Below are 12,385 nucleotides of genomic sequence, written 5' to 3'. Positions count from 1 at the left end.
ACAAAAGGTGAGTCAGCTGGCCTTCTGTTCTAACAATCAATACTGCACTCAGGGGAAGAAAAGAGTCTTTTAAACAAGAGTCATTCAATTGTAGGTAGAAGTATTCTATAATATTAACAAGTAACAGTAGTAACATGTAGTGATAATCATGTGATGAGTGTTAAGGGAGAAGTTAATTTGGCAAAACCAGAAAGAGTACTAGTGACTATAGTAATCTTTGCAGGAAAAACTATAGGAATGAATAAATTTGGTAACTTTTTCAAAACAAAAATATTTATTTCTTACCCTTCAGTGACCTCAGTGCTTTTCTGTGAAGGAAAACATTTTATTTACAACCTTAAAAATAATTAAAAAAAAAGAGCAGGGCTTAGTATAAGTTTTACAATTTATTTTAACAGTGTGTTTTACACACACTAAATGGTGTGTTTTTATTTTGGTGGTGGTTTTGATTTTCTTTTGGTTTTGCAGATATTTTGGGCCATTTCTGTAAGTGACTATCTTTCATCAGAGGATTCAAGGCACAGTGATTATGCTGTTGCCCCATATCTCTACTCATATGACTCCTTTGTGTAATATCTGAGGTATATATATCACCCAGGACTGTGGAACAAGTTGTCTTTAAGGTGTGGTAAGTGGTGAGGAAGTAAAAAAAGGAAGATCCTCTTAAAACACTTCACCTGAGAACATTACATGCACCTAGATTTGCTCTTAAATGTTGTTAGAGATCTGAGGCATAATATATCCAAAGTAATTGTGTTTAAGTTTTGTTGGGCTTTAAATTAGGAAAAGTTAAATATCCATGTGTCTTCTGAGTGTCTGACCTTAAACTTTGTTAAGTGTTTTTTAATGTGCACCAACATGTCCAAAGTTCTTGCTTTCAGTGGCCTTTGTAGTACAATGTGGAGCAGCTGTTCTGTGCTCTGAGGTAGCACAGGCAGCTTGCTTTTTATTTAACCTCAGTGTCTGTAATGACATACTTTACCTCATCACATTCGCACTGCTGAATGGGAAGCTGCCTTTATTTTTTTCCTGCACAGCATCATAAGCCTTCATTTCTTTATTTAGGGAATTAATCTCAAATTATTAGGGTACCGTACCTGCAACCTGACAAAGGCGGGAACAAGTCCAGCATGTTTCAGGATGTGGACTTGCTCCCGTGACATTTATTTTTACGAGTAATGACTTGTGCTGCAGGCATGACCCCATTTTGTAGGTGAACGATCTATAGGTGTGATTCAGTGTCTTGAATCTCTGATGGCAGAGCCAATTTTCGTTCTTATTCCTCTCTACGCCTTGATTCTGCTTGCTCCTGTAGAGTACTGCACAGAGAGTACACACACGTGTCTGAAAAGGCAATCATTTTACAGGTCATGACTGTGTGGATCAGTCTCACTCTGGGGTAGGAGCCTCTGGTGGGAAAAAGTTACGGTGAATAAGGAAAAGGCAAGAACTTCCTAAATGGCATCTGCCTCTTAAAAATTTGACGTGTAGAACAGCACCAACCAGTGCAGGTGTTCAGCTGTTATATTCAGGAGCATATGTAGCTCATAAGGCCCAACCTGAAGCTTGCTTGGGCTTAGGCTTGGTGCTTGTATCCTCGGTTGGGAACTCAACCTGTAGCTTTGACATCTCATTCCAGTGCCTTAGTTCCAAGTGCCCTAAACCAGCAGAGAACTTGACTTTCTGTGTGGGGTTCCCCCCCCCCCCCCCCCCCCCCCGGTGCATCAAATCTACTCTGCTCTGGTGATCTTTGCAATCCTTTGCTAAAAAAACCTGTCTGTTTACTGTCTTCCTTCCCTCTGATAGCACTTGGTGAAATGACTTTAATTCAGTGAGGTGCTCTTGTTCTTGAAGTTACTGCTTTTCCTTATGTTGATGCAGGTTAAACTTTTTTTAGCCTTTAGTCATTTTGGTGATGTGGCTTACAGCACAGTTTTGAAAAGCGTTTTGTTGCTGTAGTGGGGGAGACTTGGGCTGTAGCAGTGTTGTTGCAGGGAGCAGTAGGGGAGCAGGGCAGGTGCTGCAGAAGATGTTATGTAAATACATTGAGCCTTTTCTCTGTTTTCTGTGATGTCATGTTTCATAAATAAGCACTGTGTTTGTTTAAAACTCAGGTGTCAGAGGGAGCAAGCTAAATACATTTGGAAACAATATGACAAATCTGAAGCGTAATATACTTTTCTAACTACCCTCTTGTTGGAGCTATTTCTGCATTCTGGGGAAACTCACTGGAAATGGTATCTTTCTGGAAGGATATGAAATAGTGATGTATTTACCTGTGTTTGGTTTAATGGCTGGAGAAGTCTGGGACTAGCAATAAGCGGGTCAGTAAGTCCTAAATGAAGCTGTTTTATCAAATCTTGTGAAAAACAGCAATAGTTTCAATATAAAGACGAGATAGAACAGTAGACTGTATAATTGAGTCATAAATCAAACAAGTCCAAAAAAAAAAAAAGAGGAAGAATGCGCATGCATCAGTCTGTGTCAGGTCAGCATACTTTCCTGTGTGTGGCCTGTATTTATTTCCATGGACTCCAGCCCTGCAAAGCTGCTTTGTTATCTCAGTCTTGATGTGGGTCAAAAGGGGAAGATTGTTAACATTCCTCCTGCCCCTCTCCATCACCATCAGCAGCTCTCAGTGGATATCAGTCCTTTGGGCTCATATGGGAGAGGACAGTGGAATTTTGTGCTGTTTGTAGTTGTTTTTCCAAATATTTCTCCCAGTTTGTCTCTTATCTGGACAATAGCCCAGCTCTGAATTTTTTATGATTATTATGACTTCTGATTGATTTAGTAATTGGAATTCCGATATTGATGGCATACTGGTATTTTCATATTTTATTAACGTTCATGTGCCCATCAGGAAGTCTACGATACAGCTAAAGAAACAACTTTTCTCCAGGCGAATCATGATTCTAGGTAGTGTTTTCTGGAACTGCCCTTTGAAAGTTGTCTTGCTTTGTCCCTGCTTGGCAGCTTTAATACTATTGCTTATCTATGTGGCTCTTTCTCCCCACTTTAATGCTTGTGGTGTAGTTGTTTTGATACTAGTATAGTTTAACTGTCACTGCTTTAGTTTTAGAAGAAGGAAACAACCACAATTTTTTTTGGCTAAATTTAAACTGCTTTCAAAGTAAAGTGTCCTTTGTTTTGGAAATGAATTATACTGGATTTTTATAAGCACTTTAGAATTGCTCGTTACAGTGATACAAGTAGGTAACAACATGTCTCTGAAGAGATTAAGGACTTTTCATTTTATGTTGCGTTTGTTCAATCATCATAATTCTAATGAAATGCATGTCTCCTTTCTAAAGTCTTTTTTCTTTATCTTTAATCTGTCCATCTTCCTAAAGAACTTGTTAAAGATTGTGATCTGGTGAAAAAATATTCCCCTGATCAAACTGGAGCAAAAGAAAATACAATATTCAGTAGTGATCTGTGGGTTGAAAAGCTAATGTACAAAGATCATTAATCTCATACTGAGCCTAAATATATTCCCTGTTGAGGGGGATATAGCAAATATGGTTATTGCAAAGGTTAGCTATTGGGGAGAAAAAAGCTTAGAAAGAATCTGTTTTATGTATGCACTACTGATAATCTTAACAGGAATATGAGTAAAAAGATACTCATAAGTAACAGATAATTCCATAAAGCTTGTGCATTTTATGGTTAATGTTTCTTTTATACCTTTCTTTTACTACAGTTAACAAAACCAGTGTAATTGTAATGGAAGAGTCTAAAGTATGGTGATTTTATTTAGTCATCTGCATGGTATGTTTAACTGGACTGTGATGTTTAGGCAGCAAAAAGGAATACCATTCAGATTGCTCCATGGAAGGAGAAGTAATTGTCTTGGACACCTGTAATTTTGTCATCTGCTTAATTTTTGTGCCAGTTCCACACGCTGCAGATGATTTTGGCAGTTTAGGATGATAACCATGCTAAACTTTGCATGAAGGGCACTGGTATCTGAAAAAATCTTCAATTCTTATGTAAATAAACCACTTGAATGTTTTGTGTTGTATTATGTAAAACTGCTTTGTTCTTGTTTGTGACAGTTGTTGCTGATGTAAGTATAGCAAATCCAGCTGTACTAGTCACTTAAAGCCCTTGCTAGGGTTTTTTGTGAGTTAAAATTATATACGGTACTCTGCAGTGCAGCTCCAAACTTTAAGAACTGTAGAAAGCACTGATAGAAGTTGTGTATATTTAAGTATAGTGTATGAAGGAGTTTGACCTTCCTGGAAATGTGTCTGCATTATGGTGAACTTTATGTAGCAAATTCTGTTAAAATAACAGTAGCAGAATAGCTAAGAAACAGTAAATTTTGCTGCTGTTGTCTCTAACTAAAGGATGAAAAGAAAATGTTGTGTGACTGCTGCTCTATGTGATCACTTCCATGACTGAAACAAAAAGTGCCATCCTGGTATTTCTTAGCAATACTTTTATTAATAAAGTTGCAGGTTTGTATTTAATGGGATCACAGCCTTTAGACTTTGTCATCCATACTCGTGACAGACAGTCACTCACTAGTTTATGCCTTTCTGTACTCTTCGTACTGTGGCAGAGTCTGTACAGCTGAGGAAGCGGAATTGGCTCTGGTCCATTGTGTGTGCAGAGCTGCTGACTGGTTTGACCTCTCATAGGTGCTGAATGGCAGTGGCTGTCACCAGAGTTGAAGAAATGCAGCTCTTCTTAATAACAGACCTTAAGACTGTATGATCCTGTTGTGCAATACTAATTATGTGATATAATGACCAGTGAAAATAGTGATGGCAGTATTGAGGGTTGACAGATGTATTTTTTTTATATCCATGTCTTTTTTGAGATATGATTGGAGAAAAGGTTGGGATGAAATGTAGAACCACTTTTTGGAGGTGCTGGAATTCTGGAGTTGAAATACTTAGTGATTAGAAACACTAAGTGATCGCTATATACATGTACAAAAATTTTTATATTAAAAATGTGTTAAAAATGTATGTATTTGAGATTTGCATAATAATAACTGGGAAAGTAGTATCACAGAGGCATGAAACAAAAGGAACAGATAACCAGTCAGTATATATGGCCAGATTGCTAGAGCAGTAATATTGGTAGGAGGTCTCAGCAGCCAAGTTGCTTCTACCATAATGATGAGGGTGCCTGAAACTCTGACTTCAGCTGCTCGTCTCTGTCCTTCTGGCTTGTATTTTCGGCATCCACCTTGCAGGAGTTTTAACTTGGAACACTGGGGTGTGTTAACAAAGGAAGGAGAGGACCCGTGGAGCATGGCCTCTGGAAGATGAGAGGTTCAGCAGAAGACAGGGTGGAAGATGAATTCATCTCAGTTTTTCCTGTCAATCAGGGGTACCTTCAGTGATTCTGCTAGCACTCTGCATGCCCTCTGCTAGCACTTCTGTCAGGTCCACAAGTGGTCCAGTTGCTGGTTTTGGTAAGATCCGTGCTGTACAGATGCTGTCTTCCATGGTTGCATGGAAGCTTTAGTGTTTGGTTTTGCTGCTTGCAATATGGGAATCACTGTGTACCTAAATGTGTTTGGCTGTGATTAAATTTTTCTGGAAAAGAAAGCTGATCACTAAGAAATGGTCTTCTATTTAATAAACCATGCCAAAGCTTGGTCTCAAAATACAGGATTTAAGACAGAGAAATGTGCACCACATCTCTTGGAGGAGGCTGAATTTTTATTGCCAGTCAGTGCGAGCAGTACCTCTAGGACTGTAGTTCCTCCAAAACTTTTGCCAATATGTAGGTGTCTGGCACTTCCCTAATGGAAGGAATGACCTTGCTGTTTTACTTAGATTTGTCAATATAGCTGTCCCCCTCCTCTGGCAGCTTGCCAGTCACTTTGTGATCTCTCCTGCTCACAAGGGTGGGTAGATGTTTGTCACTCTTGTCATAATGTTTCTTCTGCTCTGCTTTCCTGGCAGATGCTTGTACTTACCACGTGGCTGATTATTCTCTGGGTCAGAAAGCTTGTTGAATGCCAGTAGGGCTTTTGTCCGTCAGAACTAGTGATCCTGACAAAGCACTGGCTGGAGCTTTGATGTTTGGATCATGCTAAATAAAAAGCTTTTCCATTTTGCAGAACGTGTTCTTTCCTATTTTTAGTAACTCTTCCAGTTAATGATTAATTTAATTTATAACAAGTATCAATGTCTGTATTGTTTCAGTCATGCTGATAAATGGATCTTTGTATACTGAGACGTGGTAGTTTGGGAGGACAAACTCGCTGGAATATCTAATGACCAAATGCTTTTATTAAAGATGCAAAGGCCACTAGACTGCACACCTGCTAGTTGTAAGAAAAGAAGCTGAAATTGAAAATAGATCCAGGGATTTGTTTTGTTTCACTACCAGTTAAACCTGTTAAGAGCAAAGAAATCAGATAGTAATATATTATTTAATCTTTTATTAATATATATCTTACTGTGGTATAAGGATTTTTTAATTTGTTTTCAAACTCATAGGTTGTTACTTCTTATGAAAGACTGTCGTTTGTATTTAAATAACAATTACTATAAATAATTAAGTAATAATTACTAAAGAATGTGCTGCACTAATTTTTCTCCTTTCCCCATTCCGTGCCACAGCTTGGGGGGGGGGGAACAAACCAAAAACCTGTATGAAAACTGATCTCGTTTTGATGGCAAAACTCCATTTATCTGCTTTCATTTCTTTGACATGGCTAACTTCTAATAAATGAGCTCTGTGCTCCTCAATTGAGACTCAGTGATGTGTGTGTTCTTGTTTCATAATCATGTTTAAATGATTAGCCAGGTAGAAAATTGCATGCTCAGTAGAAAAATAAATCGAAGAGGGTAACATTGTAATATTAATCTTCAGTAAATTGTAGTAAAATGCTTTGAAATGGAAGAAACTTATTTCATGACATGTTTTACTACTAGCAGAAAGTTCTCTAATTTTCATTTGTGTCTAAATAGTTTTTCTCCTGTGCTTAGTTAGGAGAACAAATAAAAATAAGTCTTGAAATTCAGAACATACGTAATGTTTGGAGACTTGCACCCAGTTTCTGGTTTGGAAATCTTTTAAATGTGTAAGCTTCAAATATCCTAAGTATTCTCTCCCTTGTTATTGCTTATCCCCTCTCACCCCAACACTTACTAGTGAGTATCAGAGTTAAACAAATGCTTTTGGTGGGTTATGCACTTTCCCGGTCTTTTCAGGATCTTTACAGTTTTGGTAGGAATTACAAACTATCCAGGACTGCACTGGTTTTGGCAGATTTTCCACTGCTGCCAGGACGTGCTGAACATCAGTTATGTTCTAAACAAATGACTTCATGATGCTTTAGGGCACAAATTACACCAGTCTAAAGACAATGATGTTTATGATCACAAACAGCTTGGGTACATCCTCTAACACTCACTTTGTCATGAGTACAGTGCAGTCTGCACTGCTTGTCTTTCAGAACAGTGGATGTTTAGGTCATGTACTCTTGTCTTTAATTCCACAGAAGGATTTTTAAGATTAATGTTGTTAGTGCCAGCCTTATTCTCATTGCCAAGTTCATCGTGCTGCCTGGCCTGATAGTTGAGAGTGATTTGGAGTGATTGGATGGAGCTTGAGCGACCTCATCTAGTGGCAGGGGGGTTGGAACCAGATGATCTTTGAGGTCCCTTCCAACCCAACCCATTCTGTGATCTTGGATGAGGTCTGTGCACTGTAAAACCCTGTGATCAGAGGTCTTAAAAAATATATATATAAATAATTATTGCTCTAAAGTGCAAAATGTTTAGGAAGAGATCAATTTTATATTGTCTTAACAATAGATATCGCACACTATCATAGAGATACCAATGCTTCTCAAAGTCCAAGGTTTGCTAGAAATAAACTGGGTCTTTGCATTCAACTGATTTCTATAACTAAGGGCCTTTCATCTGTAGCAATGTGTCTCTAGGTGCCTACAGGGATTTTTGGCTTGTGTGTATGCTTCTGTCAAACTGGTTAGAAACAGGCTTAGAAAAAGGGTCAGCCATAGGTGTGGGGTTTGGAAGAATGGGGAAGGAACTGGAGTGCTGAAGGAATTGCACCTGTTAAATGGCCAGGGAAGAGCATATTTAGAAACAAAGCTGAAGACTAGGAAATTGCAAAGCTGGTATCATAACACAGGGTGCAGGGGAAGCAAGCAGGGCTTAGCTGCTGTGAGGAAGGGTGAGAATTACACCAAGCAGGAGAAAGATCAGACTTTTGAGCACAACTGTAGCTGAAGACACTCCCTTGTCTTACATGCCGCTCATGTGCTGGGCCTTTGTCTCTTAGCATGTGTTTAACAATGGCCACGTTGTCCAGGTGGCACCTGGCTAGCCTGACGCTTCTTTGGATCTTTAGGATTTGTACAAGACAAGGTTAAGGTTTCTTGAGCCCTTTAAAGACATGATGCTATTTTTATATGTGACTTGTGTATAACATCATTGTCATAATGGGATTTTCTTTCTTTTGTCGTAAGTTTAAAATAGTAGCCAATATGTGTGTAAGAAGAAATTTGATTTAAGTCTTCTACTGTAGAGCAACTGATTGTGATTCATACATAAGCACTGACTGCAACATGTTAGAAGTTGCCAAACCGTCAAAACTGTTGCAGAGTTGGTTGTTTGAGGGGTTGGACTAGATGATCTCCGGAGGTCCCTTCCAACCCCTACTATTCTGTGATTCTGTGAAATTGCAGTTTAGGATGTATCACACTGAAGATGTAGTGAAGCCATTGCAGAGTTAGACAGCATGGATTGGTTTGCTCTGACCTCTTTTCTCAAACCAGACCTGAGTATATTTTTCTCATTCGTCCTCCCCACACCCAACCAGGTGTGCCTTCCTGTGAAGGAACCCTAGAGTTTCCTCACCAAAAATGAGGTGCTGCTTCCAGAGAAGATGCAACATTGTTTTACTTGCATTTTCACCAACACTCGTATTTATTTGAAAGACAAAGCACAATGAGTTTCTACTGTGGTAGAGAATGTGGGAAAGAAGGTGGGAAGTTTTACCTGCAAATTGTCATGTTGCAGGTATTTCCTAGTTTACTGGTAGCCTGATGCATTGGAAGTGCTTGGGTGAGAAGGATATAGGCAGTATTCTGAGAGATGCCTTGAAAGCAACTGAGAGTGCAGCTGTTGTCAGATACAGCCCGTTTGTATTTTCTTGTTTGGTAAGCCTGCTACGAACCTTAAAGAACTTAAACTTCCATGTGGCAAGAATAGACTTGCTATGCTTGTTGACATTTAACTAGTGTTTGAAGCAAATGCAAATGAGTCTGACAATTTTGAGGTGCTTTTACTTCCTGGGAAGTGACAAACACAATGAATGTGATGTTAATGAGGAACCTTCATTCCAGGTAACTGCGAACTAAAAGAAGTAGGAAAATCCCAGAGCTGAAGGATTGAATTCAGGCAGCCCTAAGTGAACAAGGAGATAAAAAAAATTCTGCTGAGTACTGAGAGGCAGCCTGATATGGGACATGGAACAGAGATAAAGCAAGAACCAACAGTTTTGGGTAAACCAGGTTATGCTGGACTTCAGCCTTAAGATTTAGAAAATATGTAACATTAAATGATGTTGGTGGTAAATTTTGCAACTTTGTAAACTGTATCCCAGACAGATGCCTAAGAGACTGATGGCTTAAACTGTTTATCAAGGCTTTGGTTGCTGATCTTAACCCTATTTAGTAGGTCAATGGGGAGAAAGACCAGAAGCCTATTTTGCAAATAGTCCTTCTCTTTCAAATTAAATATGGTCAAAGAAACACTTAAAATGCTGGTAGGCAAAAAGGGGATTTTAATGAATTACATTTGTGAATCTGACTCCAGATTTCTGGAGTCACTTTCTGAAAATAGTTTGGGTTTTTTTTTTTGGTATGTGACCAAACCTTTGCCTAGACTGTGATTTAGTAAGGTTTGTTTCTTGTTTTATTAATCACAGTACAGGTTTGCTAAAGAAGAGGAGAGGGGACTGCGGGATCCTTCCTCTCACTGTTAACTTCATGTAGTGTAGCACATGGGCTTAGGTCTTGTGATGGGAATTCCCTTTCTTCCCTCTTTGCCCTGTTGTTCTAGACATCCCTGGATATGGCAAAGTGAAAGAGTACGTTTAAGTTTATAAACATACATTACTCCTAATTGTTATTGATGGGTAAATGACTATTCCACTTGAATTTTAAGAATCCAAAATTTTGCTACATGATCAAGCACTCATGAACTTTATTGCAAGTGGGCTTGGACCTAGGAAGAAGCTAGTTTTTATTATGCCTTTTCACAAACTGGTCTCTTCCTGTATGCACACCAAGACAGTCTGAGTTTTTTTCCAATAATTCTTGCCCTTCACAATATTTTTATAAATAGTTAGAAATGCTTTTATTTACTCTTGTGTACGTGAGGGGGATTATTCTGTGGTTTGGATCTTTGTGTAATAATGAAAATACAAATTGCTAGTCTATTTTCAGTATCTAGTAATCTTGTATGTAATTTCTCTCCAGGTTGTTTCTGAAACTTCCTTTGCTCAAAGTAAGTGATATTATTCTCTGCCATCAGGAAAGGAGAAACAAAGTAAAAGGTTTTCTTATATCTTATTAATATTTCTCTAGTGTTACCAAACAAAAGAACACCAGTCATGTTGGTATTGGCGTATCTTGAGCATTTTCTTGGTGAATAAATAGATAAGGAAGAACTCTGGAAGGAGAACCTGATGAAAGACTTGCAGGTTTCTGCAGTGAATGGAGAGTAAGATTGTTTGAACTAGTGATAGAAAGAAACTTGGCATGTTCACTGATGAATGCAGACTTAAAAAAAGCGCTTAAGAATATTTTAGTCATCTAACCTACCAAAGAGGAAGTTGTAATCCCTAAGTTTTGATATTAAACAGTTATACTCAATTCTGTAGTGTGTATCTTAAAGTGAGGGGAGGAATATGAGGCCTTGTTTCTTTTGAACTGCTGTAGGATTTTAGTTTGTTTTATTTTTCTGTGAAGGGTGTTGTCCCTACCCTAAGAATAAAATAAAACCAGAAATTTGGCTTGTTCCAGAGGCCACAGAAACTAAAAAGTAGGAAATGCTTATAACTTATCAGTGAGAGAAGGTTTGTTAAATCAGAAATGAGAAGTATTTTTGGCCTAAAAACTACAAAGATGGCAAAAGCTATTTTATCTTAAATTTAAGTCTTTGGCCTTAAGCTGTTTGACTGTGTTTAGATGAAAAATAGACCAGACCTAATTTGGCAAGATCCAATTTCATCTAATTCCAAATAGTGCTGAGAGTTCCCTCCAACAGTTGCATGCAAAGGCACTTTGGGAGCCACAAGTGATAGAGATGAATGCTATACGTGCTTTTGTCAAGTCAGACTTCCAAGAATCAGCTTTTATGGAAGAAAAAGGTAATATATGTGCATTTCTATACTTGGCAACTATTTTCATCTCCCCATTCATTTGGGCTAATATGATTCCTCTTAGTCACAGGATTTTGGAACTCGCTCTTTTGAGAGCGTACTTCTGCTTGCTCACTGGGTAGAGGGACGTGAGAAGTAAATTCTTTGGGGGTCTGTTGGTAATGTTCATAAAATGTAAGCCTAAATAATGTCTTGCAGAACTGAGGTCCACAAGGGTGGGGCGTAGAATAAGTAGTTTCAGGACCTATGTGGACAGTTCTTCATGCTGAAGATCTTATGATCTAAGAAAATTCTGTACATTGTATTTTTCTCTGCTATTTTATTTGTATGCTAATTTCATCTGGAGAGTTAGATACATTTTTATGTGTAAATTTAATGAATGTGACCATTTATACTGTTGAAATGTTTTGGGAAAGCAGAGAAGGTATTGGCCTGTGATTTGTACCAGGGTAAAAGAATTGCTATGCAGTTAATACTAATATCATGCTGTTTTTCTTGCTTTTGGCTGTCTTTCAGGGAAGTACCTGAGAATATCTGTGCTTTCTATTGGAATATAGCACCTGATGAATTGTTCTCCAGAACTGGACCTGAAGCCAGAAAGTAGTAGCACTGTTGTGACTGTGAATTGTAGTCTTTCTGGAAGATTCAGTGTAACATGTAGAAAACTGAATTGAAGTCTTAAAGCTGAAGTTAAAACACCAATCTTGTGCTGAGTTCACTTAATAGATAATAGGGCTGTTAATCAGTTACCATAGGAAGTTTGGTTCAACTAAGTATTGCCAGTGTGAAAAATTCTCTACTACGTTTTTGCTATAAAATCTTTCCAGCAGAGAGTGAAAGGAAAGGAAAGAACTTCTTTTTTTTTTTTTTTTCTTCCCCCCCCCCCAAAGCATAAATGATTCCAGAGGTAGCAGGTTGAACATCTCCAGGACTAGGAAATTACAAGTTACTTTTATTGTTGTTTGTTGCTGTGAGTTTTTTGGTCATTAAAGATGCA

This window comes from Leptosomus discolor, chromosome 6 (assembly GCF_034619465.1).
Source record: "Leptosomus discolor isolate bLepDis1 chromosome 6, bLepDis1.hap2, whole genome shotgun sequence".
Classification (NCBI taxonomy): Eukaryota; Metazoa; Chordata; class Aves; order Leptosomiformes; family Leptosomidae; genus Leptosomus; species Leptosomus discolor.
Note: the sequence above shows the minus strand (reverse complement) of the source record.